The sequence below is a fragment of the Apteryx mantelli genome, chromosome 7 (assembly GCF_036417845.1).
Source record: "Apteryx mantelli isolate bAptMan1 chromosome 7, bAptMan1.hap1, whole genome shotgun sequence".
Lineage (NCBI taxonomy): Eukaryota > Metazoa > Chordata > Aves > Apterygiformes > Apterygidae > Apteryx > Apteryx mantelli.
Window position 1 is genome coordinate 41,395,454 of NC_089984.1, and position 13,045 is coordinate 41,408,498.

At 40.5% G+C, this 13,045-nt stretch overlaps 1 protein-coding gene across 6 annotated transcripts in view; it reads left to right on the plus strand.

Annotated features, from left to right (window-relative positions):
* The first annotated feature begins 4,217 nt into the window (after positions 1-4,217).
* The window catches only part of ZRANB1 (zinc finger RANBP2-type containing 1), a 45,295-nt gene continuing 36,467 nt past the window's right edge, over positions 4,218-13,045 (plus strand). For 2 of the 6 annotated variants that reach the window (XR_010884766.1, XM_067300363.1), the window contains exons 1-2: positions 4,219-4,705; positions 5,477-5,594. The gene's annotated coding sequence lies outside the window, so the exon portion shown is untranslated. Of the gene's footprint in view, positions 4,706-5,476; positions 5,595-13,045 lie in introns of all 6 variants that reach the window. The other 4 variants (XM_067300367.1, XM_067300364.1, XM_067300365.1 and 1 more) reach the window with 4 other exon arrangements.

Here is a 13,045-nt window from a genome sequence, read left to right on the forward strand (position 1 = left end):
CTAGCTGTATGGGTTTTTTCTGGAAAACAAACATGCCCTCCCTTCTACCTCTGTTGGGCATCTGCTGCCTGGAGTGGTCAGAGGTGGCTTTTGGTGGCTTCGTGGAGACGCGGGGCGTTTTGTAGCAGGGCAGTCTCCTAGCGGAAGAGGAAGAGGAAGGCTTGGGTCGAAGTTTTGCTGGGCAACGTGAGCTGCTCCTTCCTCTGGGTGGACAAGGGGTGGCGTGAGGCTGGTAACACCCCCTGCAGCTGGGAGCCCGCGGGATTCACAGGGAAGGAACCCCCTTCCTCCAGGGGCCGGAGGCCAGCTGGAAACACCCCAGGTTCGCTTGTGGGTCTCAGGGTACCGCCTGCAACAACACCCAGCAGCGGCTGCAAGGACGGCTGGGTCTAGTCAGGGCGTTATGTCTTCTCTGACTTGATCCTCTCCTGGATAGCAGGTATAGTGATCCAGCCATAGTTGAACGTTTTTATATTTCATGCTAAAATGGGAAAAAGAATTACAAATATATGAGATTTACTGGGCCTTGAAGGCTGCGGCTGACTAGGAGAGAAGGTGGGAAAATGATAACAAAGCAGTCACCCATTTAAAATATCCTGTTTTCAGTAGTTTCAACAACTGTGCTTCCTTTGGATTTTTGTGCTTTTCTTTTCCTTCCCCTTTAGCCAAGTGTTTCAGATTAGTTGAAAGTCCTTCTTGACTGTAAACAGCCTGAAAACACTGAATAAAGCAGTGGCAGGAGCAGGATTGCAGGCGCTGGTCTGGGTAGAGAGTTCTACGTATTCAAAGTTCAGCTAGTGAGAAATAACCATCTGGTGAGCACGCACGTCCCTGCTCTCGGAGAAGCTGAGGAGGAATTGCCTAATGGGAGCCAGCGCTCTGCCTGGCAGCGAGTAGTTACCAGGGTAAAGAGAATTACATAAGAGAGATCCGTACTTACATATCACTAACTAGACGTAATCTTTGCACCTGGGCTGAGACAATTCTGCTGCAGCACAATGCTGCAGGCTGGCATGACATAATTTGGTATTTGTCTTTTTGCTTAACCGAAGCACAGTTTTGTTAACTGAATCTCCCAGATACTGCATGCAACATCTAGAAATATGCTGCTGTGAAATGTTTCAATGCTTTCCTTCTAATTACAGCTTTTTGTATCATTTGCTCAGTTATGAACAGGGTGAATCAGAACAGAAATGTCAGGGAGGTTTGAGGAATGAAACCTTACTAACAGCGAGCATCATGCCAGAAGAAACAGGGCATCTTATAAGGTAGGACGGTGCAATGTGCTCTCGTTTAATAGGAGATAGCTACAATTTGAAACTGTGGTTCATTCTGAAAAATCCTAAATTCCTAAATTCTTTGCAAAAAGGAAGGGAACTTCCAAGCCATCTGCCTAGCCGGCTGTCAGCTAGGCTGACACCTTAGCGGCACAAAGGGTTCCCGCGTCAGGCAGCCTGTGCTCCTGGCTGCTGCACAAATGCTGACGGTGCAGCTCCCAGCTGGCGAGGACCCAGTGGGCAAGCTGACGAGGAACCAGGTGGATTTCTTATCTGGGTTCCGGGGATATTTCTGCGAAATTTCATTTCTCGTGTATGATGTTCTGATTTTATCAAATCTGTGAGTTCTGATTAAAAAAAAAAGATTTACTACCTAAATTTTTCTGAGCTGTTCCAGAGCCAAGAACAAGCTCTTTTTATTCTAGAGGAACTGGAAGGAAAGAAAAGAGATCTGTGAGGCTATGAGAGTTGGAGATGGCAGGGAAAAAAGAGTGGGCATTAGAGGAACAAGGATTAAAGATGTCTGAAGAGTGGAAAAAAGCAAAGGTGAAAGACATATATGCGCAAGTTATATTTTTACATATGACTAAAGGTGCATAGTTTTACTCTGGGTTTATTCTGAGTTACAAAGGGCCATTACATTTCTTACATGCCCAGTTAGTAAAGGCAAAGAATCTGCAAGGCATGAGTGAATTCAGCTCTGCAAAAAAAGAGTTTCTAGCATAAAATACAAATCTGCCCAAATGTGAATGTTCTGAGTTACTAGGGAGTTAAAATTTGCCCTTAAGCTGGTGGAATGAAATTAAAATTTGAGGTGGAATATATGCAACTAGTACTTACATACAGTTTCTGCTACCTCTAATAAAAATAGATTTATCTTTCTGCTATTGAAAAAATAAAAATGATCAAATACCAAATCTGTTGTGAACTGGGTTATCAGATCACATAGATTTTGATTTCTCTCCAAATTGGAAGCCTGAAAGCTATTACTAGATAAAATATATGTGTAAATATCGATGATCTAAACTGTTGAAAGGTCATTCCTCTTGCATTTTGTTGTTTAAACTCTAGAAACAATGGCAAATTCCTTCAAAGTAAACCTGCTAGAAGATGCTAACAGTTTTTGACATAAAGCCAAAGAAATGGTTTTAGGAATAATATTGCCAATAACTACAGCTCGTGAGTCCTGTGATTTGGAGATACATCCAGAATTCACTTTTGAAATTAACAGCTCTGATAACTATTTGCAAATTCCATTTTACCATTTATGTTTGCCTTCATATCCTATATAGATACTATATGCTACAACGGATACCTATTTCATTACATGGCATGTTTCTAGTCTGCAGAATAACTGCAGACATAGAAATCATTTGCTTTTAAAATTCTTTCAATATCTTTTTTTTAGTTGGCCATAATTTTTCTCTTTCTTATGCACCAAAGTAGTCTTTGAAGTGATATGAGTCTAGTTTCATTAAAGCTCTTTCCTGTGTTGTAAAATTATATTACACCCCCCTAATGTGGTGTTCCAGCGCACTGTATTTTGTTTAAAATATCTATGAACATCAAATGGTTTCCTGACAGATTTAGGAAATATTCTGGATAAATTTGAAGTGATATTTTCTCCAAGACTACATGTTCCTTTTATCTTCATATCTTTTTTATTAAGTCTAATCCATAACAGTTATTTGTGGAAATTTACCATTGTTAAACAGTTGTAGCAGTATTCAGGATTTACCACTCTACTTATTGCTCGCTTAGATGACAGCTTTTCCATCACCTTGCCTAGATGCTAAGAACAAGGGACACGTTCTCTGAATGTTTTCTAATCATGAAGATGGCATGATTTGTTAAGATAAGGAATATTCTTTTTACATGACTTGTCCAACTTCATCTGAACCTTATATGTGGCTGTGTGAAAGAAAATACGGTTGTCCCAATATTTGCTGTAGCTAAATATATTTAACTGTTGGTGTGTTTCCCCAAACGCAGGCTGGGGCCCAACTGGCTCAGCAGAGACAGAAAAGAGAATTTAGTAAATAAACCATCTGAGAAAGAGAAATCACATTACTTCCCCCATTTTTTTTTTTGATGTTTGCAGAAAAGTAATTTAATTGTAAATGGAGACAAATTTCTCTTGCAGCCTCCGTAAATAATGAATGTGGCTCGTCCTGGCTCCAGCCTGGGTTGGCTGCCAGCTAGGCAGCGGGATTTCCCCTGGTGCCAGAGTCCCAGGACGGCCGGAGCACGGTGGGGGCTCTTCCAAGCAGGGATGGACGCCACCAGTGGGACGGGACAGGGCGGGAGGCGAGGAAGTGGCAGTGGCGCGGCAGCCGGAGGACCGAGCTGGGGGCTCGCAGAGGCGCTGCCCGACGCCCTTCGCGCCGCTCCCGGGCCGAGGGGGGATAGCAGGCCAGAGCTAACGCCATTCGACGCGTCGAAGTCGAGTTAGAAACTTTGCGTCCCCTACGAGATCGGCCTTCAGCCTGAGCGGACGATGCTGTTATCGCTGTGGGTGAAACCGTGTCACGCCCAGAGGCCGCGCTGACCTCGGTGGACCAGCACTGTTGGATACTGTGCACACGGCTGTGCTTCACGAAGGCGGGAGTTTTTTGGGGGAAAACACGGTCACTGGGCTAAAGCCACAGCCTGGGACGGACGACAGCGTCACCGGGCCCTTTCGGGCGAACCAAACTGGTGCCTGAGGGGGGTGAGGGGCGCTGAGGGGGCCCTGCCGTGGGGAAGGGGGCGGGGCTTCCCGCGGCGCCCGGTGAGAGGCGGGGCAAACCCCGGCGCCCTCACAATGAGGCGCCCCCGCGGCGGGGATGACATCACCCGTTCTTCCCAAAGAGGCGCGCGCCCATTGGCGGCGGGGACGGCGGCCGCTCCGCCAATGAGCGCGGGGCAGGGCGGCAGGCTGGGCTGACGTGCGGCTCCTTGCCGTATGGGGGTTTATTTTGCTTTGGGCCGCTCCAGCCGCCGCCATTAGAGGAGCCCGGGGAGCGGGGCGAGCGGTTCCCCCCGGCCTCACCGAGTGGGCGCGCCCGCGGCCGCGCCAGCCCGCCGCGCTGGGAGAGACCATGTCCTGAGCGGGGAGAGGACGCCGCAGCCAGCGGGCCGGGGGTGGCGCGGGGCGCGGGCGGCTTCGAGCGCCGAGTGTGTGCCTGAGGGACGGCTCCCGGCGGCGGCGGCGGCGGCGGTGGTGGCGGCGCGGCCAGGTAAAGCCCCTCTGCCCCGGCAGCGGGGCCCCGGGAACGGCCGCCGCTCCGCCGTCCCGGGGGGCGGCGAGGGGGGTTGCGCCGGCGGTGACCATTTGCTGGGGAGAAGCTGTTGGTTCCCCCCCGCGGGCGGAGAGCCGCCCCCGGCCCGGCGGCGCTGCGGGGGCGCCTGGAAAGCGGGATCGGAGCGGCAAGAGTCCACATACAAAGGCAGGAAACTCTTGTGACTGTGATTTTTCTCTTGTGATCGCTTCTCCCAATACCGTGCTGCAGTACCTTGATTACTGGAGTGAGATCATACCTCTGCTGCCTCCCACTTCTTCCCCCTGTGGGGTTTTTGGTTGTTGCTGTTTTTTTTGTTTTGTTTTGTTTTTTGATACGTGTCTGCCTTGATCCGTATACCGCGGTAGATTAGATGCTGTGAACTACTGGATTGTATTTGTGTATTTTGGGCAACAATTCCCATGATATTGTCTGTCATGCAACACCACGTATTGATACTTGGTCGGGAATAAAGTACGGTATAGGAAAGACTTCCAATTCGAGCTTGTTTTTATGAACTGAATTAAAATAAAAAGTCAAGTCGAGAAAAGAATAAGGTAAACCTTGGTAGTCTGTTCCTCCAGTGTTTTTATGACTCTGCTTTCACGCTCCCACATTGCAGCAACTTCCTGTCAGGACGAGGTAAAACTTCTCTGAGGAGGTCGTGAACGTGTCCGTGGGTGGCAGAGTAGTTACTTTTGCGTGGCCAAAGGCACTCTTTCCGCCCCTCAGCCCAGATTTCACGCGCTCCGTTCAGGAGTAGGGGCTGGGAGAATGATGGGAAAAATTAATCTGGGTCTCCTGCTTGGCAGATGCAGCACAGCTACTAAGGCCGTTTTGCCAGCACAGTGACTTTTAGTGATAACAGCAAAGAAAACTTTTTCTAGAATTCTTGGGATTTGGTGTAGTAAACAATTTTTTTTTTTTTTTTTTTTACAGGCTGCATATATTGTACTTGAACAGTCTCTACTCTCTCGTTATCTAACGCATTATAAGCAGTGAAACTGGCATATGGGATTTAACACGTTGATCTGTTTGTTGATGCAAAAATTGAAAGGTGAGATGTAGTGTGTGTAATACCTTCACTTCCTGTTGATTTCTCTCATGCATGCTACTATACAGCTTGTTCTGTTAGTATGTAGGCAGAACCTTGTAACAGTGGCTCAGGAGGGATTTGTCATGCTTAATTTTGCTCTTCCTTCTGCAAATCTAACATTTTGTCTTTGGTGACTGTAGAAAAGGTCCACGAAGCCCATTTTTTCTTTTCAGTGGTTACCCAAAGGGGGGATACAGGTTAGCCACAGAAAATGTTCTAGAATTCTTTTTATTTGCCTGCTTCCTAAGGCCAGGTTGAATTGGTGTCCTTTAGCATGCAGAGTGTAGCATTTCATATGTAAAAGATCACTTTGATTTAGGCTTGTCACAGCAGTAAAAGAAAATCATTTTTTGGATGAGTTGCATTTTGTAGGATTTGTGAAACTTCAATTATGTGCTGTAATTCTCTTGAAGAAAAAAAAAGTTTATTATCTTAACTTTTCTTCTGCCTTTTAAATAAGGACAGGGAGATGGGGATTACTGTTCAGACTGTGATCTGTTATTGTATTGTCTCCATTAGTGTTTTCTCAGAAGTATAATAGTTAAAAATTGGAACACTGAATGGCGCAAAAGCATCAATGGTATTCATCACAGAAGCACAGCTTAAATTGCAGACTAGTTAAGACACAAAACTTGTCAGGGTAACATCTGCAGTCTTAAACTTGTGTATGGCCGTTCTAATCTTGCATTATTCAGGATGTAAATTCCTTTGGCAGGGGGAGAAATCCCATCCCTTTTTGGAGTTCATTGCAAGATAGTGAGGTCTGCAAATACATTAGAAGTTTAAGTGGAAAATACATTGAAGTATTGATTATATGAGAAGTTATTTTAATGCAATCAAATAATCAAACATGCACTCCAGCACTTTAATGTGAAACTCGCTAGCTCCTTAATGTGGTATTAAATTAGGTGTTAGCTTTCTCTTTCCAACTTCTCTTTGCCATATCGGTTTTGCACTGAGTTGAGATTATGCAGAACTTTAGGTCAATACATTCTTCATCTTGTAACATTATATCAATGACAGCGAAGTATTTAAGCTGCCAGTACAGATTTTTTTGTTAACCAGTTCTATTGGTAATCTCATGTCCCTTTGTCCCTCCAAATCTAAAGAACGTGTTATTTTGAGCTATTCAAAATGTATGTCAACAAGTAATACCCATTTTGACTGAATTAATTACAATTCGGTCTCCTGTTACTAAAATGGAACTAAACTTTAGTTTGGCAGCTGAAAATGGCTGACTTAGCCATAATAGAGTTCTTGATTTAAATTTTTCTCGGTGTTACTACAGATGAAGAAGGAAACAAGGCAAAATTGAAATGAGAATACCTTTTTTTTTTTTTTTTTTTTTTCCCCTCTCTCTCCTGATGCTGATTTAAACAGCTGATGAAGAGCTTACTGCTTTACTTGGCTAATGGCATAGCTGGTAATATCAAGTTAAAGAGCAGTGATTATAGCTGTGTAATGTCAGTTAGATGGGATTTGTTATACCTTAACTAAAAGATAAAAGTTTTGTTTTTAAGGTCTCAAATGTAATCATACTTCAGGTACTTCACTAGTATTTACAATTCTCACTTGTCATATAGTTGACATTACTTTAAATTGCAGAGAATTAGAATGATTCAATTAACAACTATGAGGTCTTTTTTTGTTTGTTTGCTTGTTTGCCTTTGCATCATCAAGTGCTGAAGCACAGGTTCTCATACCTAAGTAAGTAACTGAAAGTGAATTGTTGTAGAAAAATATTTTTTTTCCCTTCCTGCAATGATTTAATGAAAAAATCAGTGAGATTTTGAAAGCTGTAACTTGTAACATCTTGACCATCCTTTGTATTTCTGGCATGATTATACAGCAAACAAAACATTATATGAAATTTTAAAGAAAGTTCTAAGTGCTTTCCTTTTTCTGAAGAGTGAGGTAATTATAAGAGTGTGTTTTTTTTTTTTTTTTTTTTAATTTCATGTTGAATTCAGCGTTACTGCAAATTCTGTTAAGATGGTATGTGGTATAGTCAAACTTTAAAGCAGCGTAAACTGAACTTTCTGCATTAACCTCAACCTTTAACTTTAGGTCATCGAAGGCTTGAGTCGGTTTCTTAAAATCAATAGTACTCTTTCCATTCACTTTAGCAAGCTTTGAGTGGGGTTCTGAGGATTAGAGCATGCTGAAAAACATTGGCTTTTACAGGGGCCGTAGAAGTGAAAAATGTAGTTTGAAATATTCGTACTCTTTTTTTTTAAACTGATAATTAAATCAAGACGATTAAGTATAAATGGGAGGAGTTGTACTTTTTTTTTTTAAAGTCAATGACTTAAAGTTCAAGTGGAGTTGTCAGTTTTGCCACTTATGTTTGGCTTTTGTTAGTTTTTTTTTTTTTTTTTTTTTTAAACAAATTAGGGATTGGCTACCACTGGAATTCTTGAAAATGTGACTGGGCATTAGGGATTACAAAGTTAATTCTTTTGGAACTTTCTTGAAATACAGGATTAATAACAGGACTGTTATCCCATTGGTATCTAACAGTCAAATACTTCTTAAAGAAGAACTGTAGTACTTCCACCTAACTCTGGAAACACCTTAGTCTATAATATGAATGATTCTATATTTCCTTTTTTTGTGGCATTAACAGTTTTTTCAGAAGCTATGTAGTCAAACTGAAGTTGTATGGACCTAACATTTCTTTGATAAAACTTTTTTCCTATGCTGCTGCATCATTTATGCAAGATCTTACTCTGGTGAAGACCAAAGAGAGAAGCAGACTAGAGAGGGAATAACAGGGAATGAGTGGAGCGAGATTTGAAGAATGAACTGTTTTTAAGAAGGATGGGTGATACAGAAACTTTGGATCAAAAAAGCAGAAGTTACAAGTTTTTACAAGGAAAATGAGGAGGTAATACACTGGGAAGAATAGAGAGAGAAAGATGCATGTGCTTAGCATCATGCCTGTAGAAGCAGCCAAGTTTACAGTCTTCTGCATCCTCTGCTGTACAGCAGATATAATTAAGTTGGCATTTTTCCATTTGGCTATTTCAGTTTATCCTGATATAATCTGTCCTGCTTGTCCTTAAAACAAGGATACAGTTTTTGTGTGGTGTTTTTTAGTAAGGTGAAAATACTTGTTGCTGGGAGTGACTACTATTTTTTCTTGTATCCACATGTGCATTTTAATTTAACAAAAGTGGGTACTTTTAAGACAAATGCTGGAGAAGGCACAGCACTTGCTTCTCTTTTTAAGGATGAGTTCAGAATTGAACTGAAAATACTTGAAGGAATAAGAGCTAGGTACAAAACGAATACCAGGTGTGCAACCTGCTGTCTGGGGGGTGTGTGTGGCAGTGGAAGAATGGACCCTTGTCTGTTTTGATAAGTGTAAATAGGACTTCTTCCTGAAACTGTTACTTGTGAGGAAAGAAACTACAATTTTTTTTTACGCCAGAAGCCGGTACACAGTGACATTTTTATTAGGAGTATGTTTACGATTGCTTTTGTCAACAGCTGCTAAGGTTTAAAGATTCTCCTTCTGGTTCTTTTTCTATGATTTGATTTAGCATCTATTCTTGAGTAGCTGTTCTTAATAAAATGGAAAAAGTCTGAGCTGCTAGGGTGTTTACAGACACTAACAAACCTCTGTGAGATATGTGGGTGCTCTACCCTCCTTTAGACAGACAGGAGTTAGCTTTCCTGAACTAAAACAAGAAATTTGTCTGAACCATGGCTTACATGACTCTAGAAAGCAAAATAAACTTGAGTGGTCTGTTTTGTTTTCAGTAGGTTAGTACTGTAATGATCAAGCCATCTTCTAGTGGCTTTGAAGTTGTATGCACTTTTTTAGGAGGATTCATTTGAAAACTATGCAGTTTTTAGAGTGTGTGTAGTCAGTACGTTACCCAACAAGAAAAAATGACCATGATAAATTTCATAAATATGGATAATTCTTACAAAAAATAGGAAACTTGTGTTTATGAAGATGAACGTAGGTTTGTCAGAGAGATCCTATCTTTCTTAGTTGTAAAGGCTATGAGTAAGTGCGTTACTGATGACTTGTACTTCTTTCAGGCTGATGGGCTTGAAGGTATTTCTTTCATCTCTATTCTTCCTAGGGTCTAAGCAAGGATTCAGTAGAGACAGCTATCATATTTCTTAGAGGGCTGCTGGCTGAGTACTACCCTGAAACAGAGCTTTCGTCTAAAGATCTGGGTCTTAAGTCTTCTGCAGTTTCAAGAACTGTTGAATAGATGCTTGTTTTTGTGCTAAGCCTCTCTTTTTATTCCACTGATTATTTAAGATTTATTTTGTGCTAGATTTCTTAAAAATGCATGACAAGTTTATACACCTTCTGTCACAGGCCTGTGGGTTTAGATTCTGACAATAAAGGCTTCCCCTTACCGTGCTTGTTGAGAAGCAATTTTTATCTTGCCGAAGGGTTGGGATGGCCTACTGGATTATGTACGTTTTTTTTGACTTCTGCATTACTGTTTAGCTTGGTAGGGATAAAAATAATTGTCACCTCGTAGCTTTTAAATGGTTTATTTGAAGAAGGTTGTTCAGTGTTGTCTTTAGCAGAAACTTATTCCCATTCTCCTCCCCCCACCTCCGAAGCTCACTGTTTTAGGACTGTCACTCGGAAACCTTTTAACAGTACCAAATTCCTCTCACAGTTTAACTTAAGTTGTTGGATTTGCCTTGTGAACAAAACATGGATTACAAATGCAAAGTTTCAAAAAAAGTGTGTAATAGTGACTTAAAAAAAAAAAAAAAAAAGAACCCATCACTCCTTCTCCAGAAAGTAGAATTTTCTAAATGTATTTTAATAAAACCTTTGTTACTCTCAATTTTTGTTTTCTCTGTGATATTTGATACTGCATTTATTTTGGGTATTATATGGTAGCAGCCTTTATGTGCGCTGTGATATTAGAATTTATGCTTCTCTCTCTCTTTCTTACTCTTTTTTATTTATTTTTTTTTGATCCTTTCCTCTCCTGTCTAACTGGTATTTTAAAGAGCTGGATAAAACAGTGAGCATAACTGTATGGGGTTTTGCACTGGAACTTGAAGTCTTAATGACAGTCCAATTGCAAACACATATACCAAAGACTGTCCTTAACTGTATCCCAAAGTACCTTGCTATTAATTAGGAGGAAACTACACAATAGTTGATGCTGAAAGTGTGCGTTTCCTTGTTTTATTTGGAGGCAAATGTTTTTTCTCCACCAAATGGTGAATATGTCTGGATCTGGCCATGTTCTAATTCGTGGCTAGCTGCTATTGAGGAGGTCCAGAGGATAATTACTGGAACTGACTGTCAAATGTACAAGTTTAATATAATATTCCTTGGTAGTTGGACAGGTTTAAGTATTTTTAGGTTCTGATGTCTGACTCCACAGTTTGTTTTTATTCAGAGTGTGACATCTGGTTTTCCTCATCTTGTGTAAGGGTGGCTGAGATCTAAACAAAACTGAGTCTTGTGTTTTAGGCATGTAGTCTAAACACATGTAAAATATGTTTTTGTATTTGTCCTGACTTTTTATTAAAAAAAAAAAAAAAGCAATAACTCTTGTTCAACTTGAGAACTCTGTCCAAATCAAAGGTCTTCTAAATATGAAGTGTTTTATAACAATTCTGATGTGTTTTATTATGTATGTTTGTTACTATACCATACCTCTTATTTTTGAGTCAGTATACATCTGTTGCTGACTGTTCATGATAATTAATTAAATGTCATTGCTGGATAATGTTTGTAGTTCTGAGTTTTCTATTGTAGCTCATTATTTTGAGTCAGTTTGCTTGGTTTTTGATTAGTGTTGTGTGGGAGATGCTACGTATTATGTAACTGTTGATCTGCTTACTCTCATTTTCCCAAATGGTATTGGTTTCTAAGTAAGCAGCTGCATTTAGTCCTTCCTAATGTGCGGTCACGTCTCATCTAAGCAGTTGTTCACTTTTAAATGAGTTGAAACAAAAACACTCCCCGCCCCATCCCCCCCTCCTTTGAAATAAGAAAGGACACTGAATTGGAAGCCCCTGCCATTGTCTTTTATAGTTTGTTCTCAGCAGTTAAGGCTTTCCTAACTTTTAATCACAAATTTAATGGAGTAAGATGTAGTTTGACCCAATTAAGATCAGTAACAAATAAAATTGAAGCTTAAATACAAGTTCCACAGTGGGATCAACTGTAATGGCTAAGAGTGGGCTTAAAAATGCTTTAAGTATCAAACATCAAAATAAAATGGGCAGCAGAAGAAAAGGGATGTTCAGTACTGTCATATGTTTGTTAATTCCAGAATCAATTTTCAATTTTTGTAAAGATTCACAAAATCATAATGTTTAAGATAACTTTTAAGGTAACTTAAGATAAACTTCAGCTTGCTTATGGATGGTATAGGTAATATGTGCCCATACTCCCAGCAAGTTAGAACTTAAACATTTTTACAACTGGAAATGCATAACATTGAGCTTACTAGAACGCAGGAAAGTCTGTTCATAGTTAATTTTACGTCCTAAGCTAAAGTCCATTTGCAGTTCTTGTATTTCAGGTGCCTTCTTAAGATCTGTAGCTTCTGAAATGTTTGACTTACTGAGCAGAGTATCTGCAGAATTAGGTATCCCCTTACACTAAAACTGCATATAAATTCTCTTGCTTATATAAAGTCGGTCTTTATGGATCATTTGAAAAGGTAGCATTTGCATTAGAAACGTGAATAGCGTATTGAAAAGAAAGCTGAAAGCAAAATCAGCATATTTTTCTGAATATGATAAATCTCTAATAAAGTAGACTTAAGATGCTTTGATTTGTGGATTAGTATATCATTTCAAAATGAAAGCAATTCTTGATTAACTGTAGATTTACAAAGCTTCTGGTCAGAATTCACCCAATGAACAGAATTCTAAACCTGAACGTTTTCTAAAAGTTACTACTTCCTCAGATATTTTGGTTAAAGAGAACTGCGTTTCTTGTGGCTTGTTTCAGGAAAAGATCAAATCTTTTGAATTTTTGTTAACTGTCCACTTACAGGAATAGATGAAAAGTTGTATGTAACGAAGCAGGTCATATTTAAAATCTGCAGTCTGTAGAATGTTTGTTAACCTAGACTATCAAAACTGATAAAATTTTTAACTAACATTTTTATTCATACTAGATTATTAGTTATTCTAACTAAAACATTTTCATTTTTTTTTATTTCTTAGGCACCCGTTGATGTTATCATGTAGAGTTACATAGAAATGTTTTTGGTCTTTTCCCACAGAACTGAGATTTGGGCCAATTTTTAGTAGATGATGCCTCTCTCAAGGCAGCAGCATTCTTCCTGTTTTTCCTATTGAGAGCAAACTTACGCTTCTGCCACTCGGAAGGACAAAGATGATACTTGTGTATCTCGAGAGCAGTGCTCTTACTGGGATGAGGATGGAAGGGATGA